The sequence below is a fragment of the Lontra canadensis genome, unplaced genomic scaffold (assembly GCF_010015895.1).
Source record: "Lontra canadensis isolate GAN:19392208 unplaced genomic scaffold, GSC_riverotter_1.0 scaffold55, whole genome shotgun sequence".
NCBI classification, from domain to species: Eukaryota; Metazoa; Chordata; class Mammalia; order Carnivora; family Mustelidae; genus Lontra; species Lontra canadensis.
This window is the reverse complement of record NW_022631049.1, coordinates 277,147-290,157: the sequence shown is the minus strand read 5'-3', so window position 1 is coordinate 290,157 and position 13,011 is coordinate 277,147. Positions and strand designations below refer to the sequence as shown.

The 13,011-nt window shown below is 48.9% G+C and overlaps 1 long non-coding RNA gene across 1 annotated transcript in view; it reads right to left on the bottom strand.

Annotated features, from left to right (window-relative positions):
* Positions 1-4,371, bottom strand: part of LOC116878011 — a 49,987-nt gene extending 45,616 nt beyond the window's left edge. Inside the window, exon 1 of the long non-coding RNA XR_004384757.1 lies at positions 4,278-4,371. This is a non-coding gene — a long non-coding RNA (uncharacterized LOC116878011). The remainder of the gene's footprint in view (positions 1-4,277) is intronic.
* Positions 4,372-13,011: the final 8,640 nt, after the last annotated feature.

The window sequence follows — 13,011 nt, the reverse complement described above, 5'->3', positions numbered from 1 at the left end:
TGAACCAAATTACCATTTTTTTAAAGTATGTACATACAGATTCGTATATGCATAGGAATCAGAGGAAGATACGAAGTCATGAGGGCAGGGGCCGAGGGGGTGTCTTCAGATGGTAGGAAGGAGGTAGAAGGGTAGGGAATGGGGAATTTTTATTTGTTGTTTTTTTAATATCCCATTTATAAATGTTCATATAAGGAACATATGTGACTTTCACAATAAGGTGCTTTTATTTATTTATTTTTTTTAACAATGTCCGGAGGCCTTTGGCAAGGGGCCTTACGATGGTGCTTTATCAACAAACATATGGCACGATCAGAGAACAAGCTGCCTCACCTTCTTGAACGCGGTTTCTGAGCAGGAGTGAACCGAAAGCCTTCAGAGGCTCATGCCCACCGGCTCCCAGTGAGACAGGATGTTCCCTGCACTACCTAACTAGTGGGGACAGAAAGAGCTCTGCAGTTGACACAGCACCTTCCTTACCTTATCTCCAACAGCCTGTGAGATAGACAGGACAGGAATTTTTATTCCCGTTTCTGCAGGGGAGGCTTGGACAGGCTCCTGCCCCAACACCCCCCAACCCTGGTCATGTGATTGGAAAGTCCAACCACCAGACGGGGAGAGAAGCGGGTTAAGCTGAGGCTCTGTCTCCATGGCAGGGGCACATACCTATCAGCAGCACCAGACATGTAGCAAGCCAGGCCTGAGCACGCTCTCTCTGGCCTGGGCTCAGGGAAAAACAGCTCACGTTGCCTCGAACCTTCCATTTTCAAGCTACCAGACACATTCCAACAGTTCAGTCTGACTTGTTGGGGACCCACTGGACTCCTGCTACATTCTACCATCTTCTGCTCAGTAAAGCTTTCCTCTGGGCTGAGCTGTGTGTCTCCCCAGCCCAGAACTCATATACTGAAGTTCTGACTCACCTCCCCTCACCTCAGAATGTGATCACAGTTGGAGATAGGATCTTTAAAGAGGTTGATTATGTTAAAATGAGGTCATGAGAGTGGATTCTAATACAATATGATTGGTGTCCTTCTAAGAAGAGGGAATTTGAACACAAACCTGGACAGAAGAAAGATGATGTGAAGACAGGGGCGAGGAAGATGTCAATGAGCCCAGGAGAAAGGCCCAGAACAGACTCTCGCCTCGGGCCCCTCAGAAGGAAGCAACTCTATTGACCCTCAGTCTCGGACTTCCAACCTCCAGGACAGAGACAAGAAATTTCTATGGTTTCAGCTACGTGGTCGGTGGTGGTGCTTCTTACGGCGGGTGCCGCTAGCACGCTCATGCATGAGTCTCTCAGAAAACAGCTGTGCTCCCTCCATCTCCAACTCCCTGAGATAGGACTTCACCGTCCTGCATGAACCGTGATCTCAATGAAAATATTCTCAAGAGACCTGCATTGAAATGGTCCAGCTCCACAAAATAACCCACCATCCCATCCCATGCTAAGAATTCTTTAGGCGGAAGCTCTTAACAATGACTGGGGTGGGGGGAGGGGACAACTGTGCGCTGGATAACTCTGGAAGTTTATTAACTGAAGAAGGGTCCAGGCCCCCCAGAAGATGAAGAACCCAGCATTGCTTTGCCTCAGGGTCCTAGTCTGTTTACGGACAAAATGAAACCCCTCAGAGTATGAGTTCCCCAAAACAGGGAGCCTCTTAATTTGTTGCGAAAAGAACAATTTCTGCTTTAAACATATACGTTTATGGTGTTTATCATAAAAATAATACTCAGTTTCAGAAATTTTGGAAAATATAAAAAACAACAAAAAAAGAACATCGCCATAACCCAGCCACCCTGAGGTTCTGCCTCTGTTTACGTTTTTATACATTTTTGCTTTGTTTTACATAGTGTTATTTCATAATTGGATGCAGAGTTATATATACAATCTTACATACTTTTTTATTTTAAAACATTCCTCCGTGTTATTACAATCTCTCTATAAACATCATTTTAAATAACTGCAAAAATCCCATTACGTCGATCACTTTTCTCAAATGTGAACTGCAGAACATCTCATTGGAATTATACAGGGTATGTTCAAAATGCAGATTTCTGGATCTTATCCCAGACCCATTTCATCAACCTCCAGGGGTGGAGGCTAGGAATCCTCACTCTAGTAGGTTTCTCAAGCAACTCAAAGCTACAAAAATTTGAAAACCACTGGAACTGGTGTAGCCATAGTTTTCTATCACCTTACCCCAAACGCTGGATGTTTTGGTTATTTGCAATTTTATAAACAGCTACACGAAGAACATCTTTGTGCAGAAAGCATTTTGTAAATTTCGTAGCGTTTCCTGAGGATGGCTTCCCAGAGGTGATATTATTTTGAAAGATGTGAACATTTTGTTTAAAGATTTTACTTATTTATTTGAGAGAGAAAGAGTGAGAGAGAGCATGAGAGGGGAGAAGGTCAGAGGGAGTAGCAAACTCTCCATGGAGCTGGGAGCCCGATGCTGGACTCGATCCCTGGATTCCGGGATCATGACCTGGGCCGAAGGCTGTCGCTCACCCAACTGAACCACCTACGTGCCCAAGACATGAACATTTTAAAGATTTTTGATAGACACACAACACGCCTATACACACCTTTAACCAACCACACAGTCTGCCCAGGTTTCCGGGTGAAATAGTTGCTGATTACTTATCTATATTTGTGGTTTACACTGGCTTTTATTTTCCAGCTCTCTTTTCAATAGAGTTCCATCTTTGCTATTGAAAATATTGAGTTAGGTCACACCAAAGTAGGCAAAAACTGAGCAGATGATCCATAAAATACCCCTCATGAAGGCGTACAAGACTCTGGCTCAGCCTCCATGACAAACCATCACAGCAGATATCCGTGGCACTCTAAGGATTCCAGGCACTGACCGCACCCCAAACAGACACCTCAACGCCCCAGCACACCCGTGGCTCACACCTCCCAAGAACGGTGCTCTGCTGGGGTCCAGGCAATGCCCAACACTCAAGGCAGATGCACAGTGAGGATGGTGTAGAGAGAGGCCCAGTTCACCCTCCCTGATGAGGAATCACCTTGCAAAGAACAAAGAACACAGCAGCTGGCAAGATCTGGGGATCCCGAGGAAGACCATTGGTGCACAGAGTCATGATGGGTTCAGGGTAGGTAGCTTGCAAGCCGCCACCGGGTCAGAAAGAGCCATGCAATGAAATTTCAAAAGCACATGGAAAACATACTGTTTTTAGACGGTGTGTTGAAATGGTGTGGGGGAGAGGAAATCGTATAAATACATGGGCAACCCAAGCAGCCCACTCTGCCACTAGATCAGGGCAATGAGAACCCGTTCATTCGTTTAACCGGCCTTCACGTAGCATTTACCATGTGCTAGGGAGGCATCCGTCTAAAAAAGCTTTACAAATGTTAACTTGTTCAATCCCTGCAATCAAGTCTTCTGCAGATGAAAGAAACCGAGACACAGAGAGGTTACGTAACTTGCCCTAAGTCGCACAGCTAGGAAGTCATGGAGCCAGGATTTAAATCCAAGCAGTCTGATTCCAGAGCCCTTTCTTTCGGCCACTACTCCATTCTGCCTTGGGAGACAGGACCAAGATACTCGGGAGCCCAGCACACAGAAAGAAGGAGCAGTGAATAAAGCCAAAGAAAGCCAGAGTCAACTAAAGCAGCGTTCCAAACAGAGATGCCTTCTGCCGACCCTCACACACCAACCCATTCTAGAAAATTCAGGTTGTTCATTACAAACAAGCCTTTCAGCATCATCTTTTCCTACCCCCACCCACCCCACACCTTCCGTCACCCTGCCTGCTGGCCCAGACAGCGGTGCCCAGCCTGGGGCACCTTCTCCCTGGTACCAAACTTCCCTGAGGGACTGCCTCTGTGCTTTATATGAAGGACTGCAAAATCCATCACCCGAGCCCCTGGGTCCTTGCCTCCAAGGCCTTCCACCGCTGCAACTAATTATCTGTGCTGTAAAGTCGCATGTGGAAACAATCTACAGGGTTTCCCATCAAACCTGGCTGGCTGGCAGCTCCCATGCCCAGGCAGGGGCAGGCCCGCTCCCCTTTTAAACAAACACATTAAGTTAATAACAACACCAACCACGTTTGACAGCCACGTTTACTAATTAATTCTCATTTGTTCCTTCTGTTCGGAAGGGGGTAGGACTTGCACAGTTTACAGAACTGAGGCTCCAAACCGATTTCTCTTAAGGTGGCACCACAAAGTTATCAGACACTTGGACAGAGAACATTCCTCCCTGTTGTTCAGCCTTGCCCTCTGAACCGGTGGCCCTACGTACCTTGAACTGAAGCTCCCCAGTGGCCATGTTTGAGATGGAGAAGATCCTAGAACCTCCCTCTGCTCACTCCAGGTTGTGGCCAGGCCTGCCCCTTGACATGAGCGAGTGGCAGCTGCCGCTCGCGACCACCCCTTCCAGTCACCATGCAGGACCAAAGCACACGGTGATCGCATTTCCATCCTCACCAGCATTCCTCAGGAGGCTTGATTATGATCCTTGTCACAGATGAGCAACCCTGGCTGAGAGGTCAAATGACATGCTCAAGGTCACCCAGCTCAGAAGCAGCAAGACCTATTTGCCTCACCCTTTGCCCAGGGATGACTGGTTAAGAAATTTGTTCCAGTTAATGTAACAAGCAGCTTCCAGGAGAACAGAAGTCCCCGTGCTCGGCATTAGGCTCTGACCACAGAACCTGCCCTCCCTCTCCGTACTTGCCTCCAAAGGCCTTTGGGCTCTGAGCATGTCAGTGATGAGCTGTTCGCAGGCTGAGGGAAGGAGGGTGGATGCCTGGGAGAAACTGCTTTTTTTTTTTTTTTTAAGATTTAAGATTTTAAGATTTTATTTATTTATTTGACAGAGAGAGGTCACAAGTAGGCAGAGATCCCAGCAGGGATGATGAGGCATATGCAGGGCTCAATCCCAGGACCCTGAGACCACAACCCGAGCCGAAGGCTGTGGCTTAATCCACTGAGCCACCCAGGCGCCCCAGAACCTGCTTATTCTACAACCTCCATCCCTTTAATCCAAACGACTTTATCCAAAGAATGTTGCCTGGGCCGGACCTGCACCCCAAGACTAGTGTCTTTGGGTCTCCACTGGACTTCTACCCAAGTTCACATCATCTCAAAGTTAGGAAAGTTCATCTGCCCACCCCTCTTGCCCTCCACTCTGTCTTCTCTCTCCTAACAGTGATCCAGCTTTTTCAACTTGCTAAAGCTTCCACCGGGACCACTAACATTCTAGATCGTGTTTAGTTCTTGCAACAATCCTGCAAGGCACATATTATTACTATAGTGCTGGTTTTACAGATGTGAAACCTGAGGCGGAGAGCTTTTGTGTGACAAAGGTCACATGGTTGGGGTGCAGCCCCCCTTCAGGCTCCGGGGTTGGGACACCTATCTCCAGCTCATAGGAGACATCTTACACAAGCCCCCTAACTTTTCCCCTCTCATCACAGAGGGTGCTGACCTCTCAGGGCCAAGGACCCTGCAGTCACATTCTTTCAGTTGCTCATGGCCTACGAGGATGGTTTAGACATGTGTCATTTTCTAAGAAGACTCAGGGGCTCCCGTGCGGAAACCAAGACCCTCACTCTCTCCTTGCTGCTGGGCAAGGAGAATTAGCTGACTCCAAGCACTGAGGGCCCCAGGTTTCTGAAGTTGTACTAAGAGGAAAAGGAAGTGCACTTGGCTTCCTGCTCAGCCTGAGCCCGGCTAACCACGTCCCACCTGGGACCAGCATGGTGGCCAGGACCCAAGGAGTCCCGATAACACCATCGGGCTCTTCTTGAGCCTCAAACCTCCATAGTTTCCTAGGGCCTCACGAAGGACCCACAGGACCTCATGTATTCTCATGATATGAGCCAGAGGGAGAGCGGTGGCCAAAGAGACGCTTCTCCTTCTTTAAAAGATGACGGCACGGAGGGGAGATGGAGTTTTCTAGGAGGGAGTAGCAAGAGCTGAAACTCAGGTCCCATTAGCTGGGAAGAGAATATAGCCCTCAGACCTCTCTGCTCTGCGCCCTGATTGAGTTTCTAGGTCTCTCAAAGCAGTTGGATTTGACGTGGTTCCAGGGCCCTTTTTTAAAGAAGAGCAGTAGCCCTCATGGGAAAGATGCCAGAGAGCTGCAGGGAACCACTAGGCCACGATCCTGTAAGCCCTCCTGCCTCCCCCATCCCTCTTAACTGCCCTGCCTCCAGAAAGCAGCGTGGGGTGGGGGGGAGAAGGGGGAAGTCTTATGGTTTTAACCCTGTGCTTGCCTGGCAGTTCTGGCCTTCCCAGCAAGCTCCAGCTGCGGGATTTCTCTGCTCCTTGCCTGCCTCAGACAGACCGGCTCAGCCGGGCAGACAGGCCTGCAGAGGCAGAGAGGCCTGTCTCACTGTAACTGGCTCCAGCCTCCTTACAGGATCTCCCCAGCCTGTGTCTGGGCCTTGGAACCTCCTTTGAGATAGCCTGGCAGGACGAACAAGGCCTGAGGAGGTAGCCAGGTATTCTGAGCCCCTTTTCCCAGCCCTAGCTCCTAACTCTGCCCTTCCAGGCCCTCTCCCTGGCCTCCTTTCCCTCCACTGGCTTCTATGAGCCCCTGCCCAGCCACTCGGTCCTTTCATTCGGGCCCATCCAGGCAACCCCTAGGCCTCACTTTCCTCTTGAGCTTCCCAGCCCACCCCTGGTGGTTGGCTTCCGTAGAGAACACTAGAACTGGAAGGACCCCAAAGAGCCACCATCGGTCTTTCCTGTATGTGGAAACCGTGACCCAGAGAGGCTAAATGACGGGTCCAGAGCCACCTTTTGGTAATAGCAGAGCCAGACTGGTTTCCAGGAATTCCAGAAATGTTTGTTCCACCAACTGCACACAGAAAATCAAATTAAGGTAATTGGGATGGCAGGTGGGGGGAGGGGTGAGCAGAGAACAAGGTTTAGCCATTTACAGATGGGGACACTGAGGCCCAGAGAGGAAAATGGGGCTTCCCAAGGCCCCACATTCACACTGCTTGTGTCATCTCTTAGAGACAGACTAAATGGATGAGAGGCTCCTAATCCTGTTGGTGACAGCTGATGTCCAGACAGCATGATTTTGTAACCTCAATTAGTCACCTATTAACAAGCAGCTCTGAAAATCCCTCCACAGGGCAAGCTGCCACAAATCCCTCCAGCTGTGCAGTGCTGTATGTCTCTCTGTCCCCGGAGAGCGTTTCCCATGGGCACGCAGTTCCCAAGCCCAGAAGAAGTCGATGAATCTGAAGAGGACTAAGAGCCAGATAGTACTTTCATCTTTTAAAAATTTTAATGAAGAAAGTTCTGCATCATTTGAGTGGCCAATCACTAGTTACCTGTAGAACTCCTGTTCATTATTCAGTTGTGAGTACGTTGGCACTAGAAGGCCTGGCTTGCCATCCCAGCTCAGAAACTGTGTGCTCTTGGTCAGGCGGCTTAGCCCCCTTGAGCCTCAGTTTTCTCACCTGTCAAATAGGAATATTACCTTCCTTTCTGCCTCTTTGTAAGATTGAAATTAGAAAACAGGGTGCCTAGGTGGCTCAGCTGGTTAAGCAACAGTCTTCGGCTCAGGTCATGATCCCGGAGTCTGCTTCTCCCTCTGACCTTCTCCCGTCTCATGCTCTCTCTCAGTCTCTCTCTCTCCCTCTCTCTCTCGCTCTCTTAAATAAATAAATAAAATCTTAAAAAAAAAAAGAAATTAGAAAACAGATATAAAAGAATGCTGTGATTTCTAAAATGTACAAACAAAAACTTACTCTTTGTTTTTTTTTTTTTTTAGAGGAGAGCAAGGGCAGAGCGAGAGAGAGAATCTTAAGCAGGCTCCAGATACATCATGGAAACGGAGCCCAACAGGGGCTCGATCTCACAACCCTGAGATCATGACCAAAACCAAAATCAAGAGTCGGACACTTAACCAACCAAGCCACCCCGGCACCCCATAAAATCATTCATTATTAACATAATATTCTCCTATTGTCCGAGAAAGTCCCTTTGTGGGGGAAGTGGAGGGGGATTTAGGCAACTCAGCCAGGTTGCTCCCATCAGCCTGATTTAAGGAGCCGCAAAACCCCAGTCATGGAAGATTCTCATTGTGTCTGGTTTGTTCCATCAGCTCTTTGGGAGCGCCAAGATCCCCAGCTTACCCACCAGCCCGTGCCACAGTTCTTCTCCCCAGCTGCTGTCAGGCCACACTGACCACAGAGGACAGAGCCCCCAAGAGGGCTCCCAGGACAGTGTTTCCTCCTTGCTTTCTCCCACTCCCAGGTCCCTTCCACTGGGCCAGCTGGGGAAGCTGACATGGCCCCCGACCCTTCCCTGCACTGGTCTCAGAGAGAGAACAAGAGGGTGGCTGACCCCCTCTACTTCTTTAAAACAGAGTTTCTGGTCCTCTCAGGTAGGTTGGGGGTTTCCTATGGGAAGGCTGGAGAGGACTTGGGCCAGCCTGGGGATAAAAAACCCTTGGTACCTCCCATTTTCTGAACCCCACACTACATCCGGGAGGGACAGGAATTAGCATTTACTAATTCTCTGTTATGTGTTGGGCATTTGCCCATATTCGGGCTACTTTCCATAACCCAGAAAGGATACTATCATCTCCGTCAAACAGATGAGGAGAAACGGCTTCCAAGATGTTATCCACAATCACACAAGATGGAAGGGATGGAACGGAATGTAAATCCAGCATTCTCACATCTCAGCGTGGATATGGGCGAGAATTGCATACACCACGGTCATTTCCTGAATCTACATATAGCAGGTTTGCTGGAGTAGATGAAAAGAAAACCTAAAGTTCTATGCACTTCTGGATTTTTATTATCATGATCATCATAATAAATACTGGAAGTGAATACAAAAATAGTTGCTGTTAGCACAGATAGCTTTAACTCTGTTGTGTTACCATCTCAGTAAAAAACTCCAAAAAGATTCCCTCCTAACAATTTCCTGTTCCAAAGTAAGCAGCTGACGTATATAAACAGTAGTAACTAATATTCAGTGACTTACTGTACACAAAACCTTATACAGGAATCTCTCCTTTAATCCACCAAAAGCCTACACAATAGGTCCTATTGTTACCTGTTTTATAGATCAGGAAACTGAGGTGTAAAAGAGATTTCCTCCAGGTCAATGAGGTGGTTAGAAAATTTGAACCCCCATGATGTGATGTTGGAACCTGTACCCTGACCCACTAAACTTAGTGTTACCAGCTCTGGGACTTCCTGGATTAAAAATAGAGCTCGAGCCAATGAAGGTACCTAGTGTGTGCTAGTTCCAGAGAGTCGATAAGCCCTCAATAACTATCGAAGGGAAGGAAGGAGGGAAAGGATGAGTAGGGGGCAAATGAAAGAGTTGCTGATGGGTCTTGGGGGTGACTCAAGCCTCGTATTTTAGCTCGGTTAGAAAGGTATTCTGGATCCTTCTAACTGCTGCTCTACGAGGGCAAGATGGGGATGGTGGGCAGATGCAGACAGCTTCAAAGGAATTGGTTCCTACCTGGTGAGCTGTTTCAGGGCCGCTGACCACTCAGGACTACATCCCCAGTCTGGTGTCCTGTCACACCACCCAGGGCTGGGCTGAGGGACCAGAAAGATGCCTACCACAATGAGGCTGAGGCCAAGAGGAATCCACGGGAGGCAGCCCCAAACCCACAAGTGTTTGGGGAGCACTGACACTTGAAGGCCACCAGCTGAGCCTGGCAAGGGCTCTGCCCCAAGAGTTACCAGCTAAGAGTATCTCAGAAATGACTGTGGTTATCATTTCTCTGTAAAGGAAAGTCTCCTAGTCTTTCCATCTCCCACACCAACCCGTCTGCCATTGCTCCCATTCTTCTCCTCCCCCCAGGTCCCCCTTCTTCCTTCTCTCTGCCTGCCATTACTCATCCTTGCCTGCCTCTGCAGCCTCATCTCTTACTACTGCTTCCTTCCCACTCTGGGTCTCACGAAACACCACTACTTTCTTCCCCACAACCCCCGCATACCCCACTTTCTTTCTCCTCCCCAGTGCTTCCATCTGCCTGGGATGCTCTTTCCCTGTCTCTCTCTCAGCTGTCGAGACAATCCTGCTCATCCTTCAGAAAGTCTTTCCCAACCATCAGGAAGGTGAGGTGTCTTCTAGGTGCTTCCACAGCACATCCTGCCTTGGCCCATGTTTCACAGAATCATTTAAGTGGTTTGAATCTCCATGCAGGCATGGGCTGGGTCTGTGTTTTTTGTTTTTTTGTTTGTTTGTTTGTTTTGTTTTGTTTTCATTACTCTGTGCCTATTCCCCAGCACATAGTGACTGCCCTTTGATGGTTTTCAGCTCCTCAGATAATAGTTCAGACTCCATTTCTTTCAGGGAGGCTGAGGAATGCCGTGCAGAAAAAGCAAGGCAGAGAATATTTAGATTAGCTCAAGGAGGTTACCATAAGGCTTGTTGGGGCTGGAGATCTTTACCCAGGGGCCCAGACACCCAGGAGGCCAGGTGAGAGGCAGAATCACCAAGCCCACTGCTTTTGGGGTGAAAGGCCCTACTCCAAGCGTGGAAAGCCTCGTATTTCAACTTGAGCCATTGTCTAGCTGGCCTCGCACAGGAAGTCTGGGCAGAGGGGGTGCTGGGAGGTAAGAGAAGATCCTTGAGCCATTCAGACCTCAGGCAGCTGAAACCAAGTTTCAGTCCAGGAACCCCACACTGCCTTCTACCCACAAGGCTCCTTCACCCCACCCCCAGGCACCAGCAAGAACTCAAGCTTAGGTAAACAAGGCCACAGGAAAGCAAGCATCCTTATCTGTTATCAGTTTTCTTTCTCCAGCTCAGCCACTTGGCTGGAACAGCAACCAGGAGGTGGGAGCTGGCCAGACTCCTCCCCTTCTCTCTCTTATCTTTTCTCCCTGGCCAGCTTCTCCCTCCCCCAGGACTTGAGCTCCCCCGGGGTCAGTACTCCCACCAGCTGGAGAAGAGAGGCAAGTCCTATTATAACAACCCAAGTCAAGGCCGAGTCCGTGATTGTCTGCACTGGGGAGGATCCCTCCTCCCTCCTTCCTTCCCCCAGGTCCCCTCAGGATGGGGTCACAGATGTGTTTATCTTGTTGGAGGAGATGGGGAGGGGTGGAGGGAAGCAATCTGGAAGTTAGTTGAAGGATAGGATATGGGGTGCCCATGGGGTCATGTGAAGCCCCGCCTTTGACACCTAGGACAAGTGGGTCGCATTTTGGTCCTCATGATGTTCAAATGTCCAGTTGGGAGGAGATGGAGGAGAGGTCGTTAGGTACAAGGTCTCTTCCTGCTCTAGAATTCTGTGACAACCAGCCAGAAGGCTGTGGGGGAAGGTTGTTGGCCGGGGTGAGTCTGACTGTCTCCCCATCTCCTCTTCAGACTTCTAATTACATAAGCCTGATCCTGACCCAGAAAGAAGGGGTGGCTGCTAATACTCTCCAGACTGTCACTTCATACCAGAGGCACTCCAGCCTGGAAAGAAAAAAGAAAAAAAAAAAAAATCTGGGATTTAGAGGCATCAGGTTCCATGAAATGAAAATATCTGAGCCACATCCCAAAGAAAACAGATTTCTATACTTCTCAGACCAACTGAACTGTGAGGAGAGGGGTGAGGTCCTCCTCCCCTGCCAGGCATGTGCCCTTCCCTTCCCCCCTTGGCAGTCCGGGGGTCCCTGGAGCAAGTCAAACAGGGAGAATGGGTACACACACCAAAAGCAAGGCAGTTGCGGATACCGATGGAGGGGAGCCCCTGGGATTTACAACAGCACAGTGAGAGCCAAAACCTGGCCAGGTCAGGGTGTTTGGGGATGGACCTGCTCCCTGGACAAAAATAAACCACAGCCCTAAACACCCCCAACCAGACAACAGGATGTTTCAAAACTACAATTTTGTGGCACTTCATTTTATGGAGATAAGAGAAATATTGATGCCTCAAACATGGTCCTGAAAAGGACACACACACACACACACACACCCCGACCCAGGAAAAGCAATAGCTTGAGAAGCCAGCTTCGTGGCTAGATTATGGCTTAAAGCAGAAACTGACTTTTAGGACCTTTTCTGTGGTAAACTTTATTTTTGGTCATCAGGGGAGAATTATCCTTTGCTCTCCCAGGAGAGTTTAGGCTCAGCCAGAGGACTTGCATTGGCCAATGAAAGGTGAGCAGAAGTGACAGGTGTCACTTCCAGACAGAAGTGCTGAGGATCAGTGAGTGAGTCATGGCGTCTCTTTTCCCTCTGCTATGACACCGTCAGAGTCCCAGATCAAAAAGTCCCATCATTTGTCCATCAGCCCAGGAGCGAAAACCGCTGAGCAGACCTACAGCCAACACACAACAGACACGTGGTATAAATGAAAAATAACCTTTGTTATCGTGAGCCACCAAGATTTTGTGGTTATTACCACAGCATAACCACACCTACCCTGACTTAGTTTCTGCACCCTGGATGTGCCCCAGCCAATCTGACTATATGTTTTTCTTCTAGTTCCCCACTGACTCTCCAGGCAAAGGGTCACCTGATGCCAGGAGATGACATCAAATTCTCCAGACTGCAGTACCTTCTACCACTCTTCCTGTACCGTGCAGCCCTCCCCATAACACTTCTCATTTTGCATGGGGCGCCCGCAGGGCTCAGTCAGTTAAGCGTCCAACTCTTGATTTTGACTCAGGTCATGATCTCAGGGTCATGAAATCGAGCTCCCCCACCCCACATCGAGCCCCACATTAGGCTCCGTGTCAGGCTCCATCCTGAGCCTGGAAACTGCTTAAGATTCTCTGTCTCCCTCCCCCTCCACCCTTTCTCCCCATCATGCTCTCTTAATTAATTAATTAAAGACAGATTTCTCATGATGCTGGACTGTTACTCTCACAGTACCCCATACTTCTTTCTGTGACTCCTAAGGGACAATGTCTTGTGGGTCTGGGTTGTAATAGGACATTGTTTCAAATAGGTGGGACCATCTAACTCACACTTTTATGTCCTAGCCTGAAAATTCTAGGTGAGTCCACCCAACATACAAAAGCTACATCTGTGTCCTGATCTGCCAG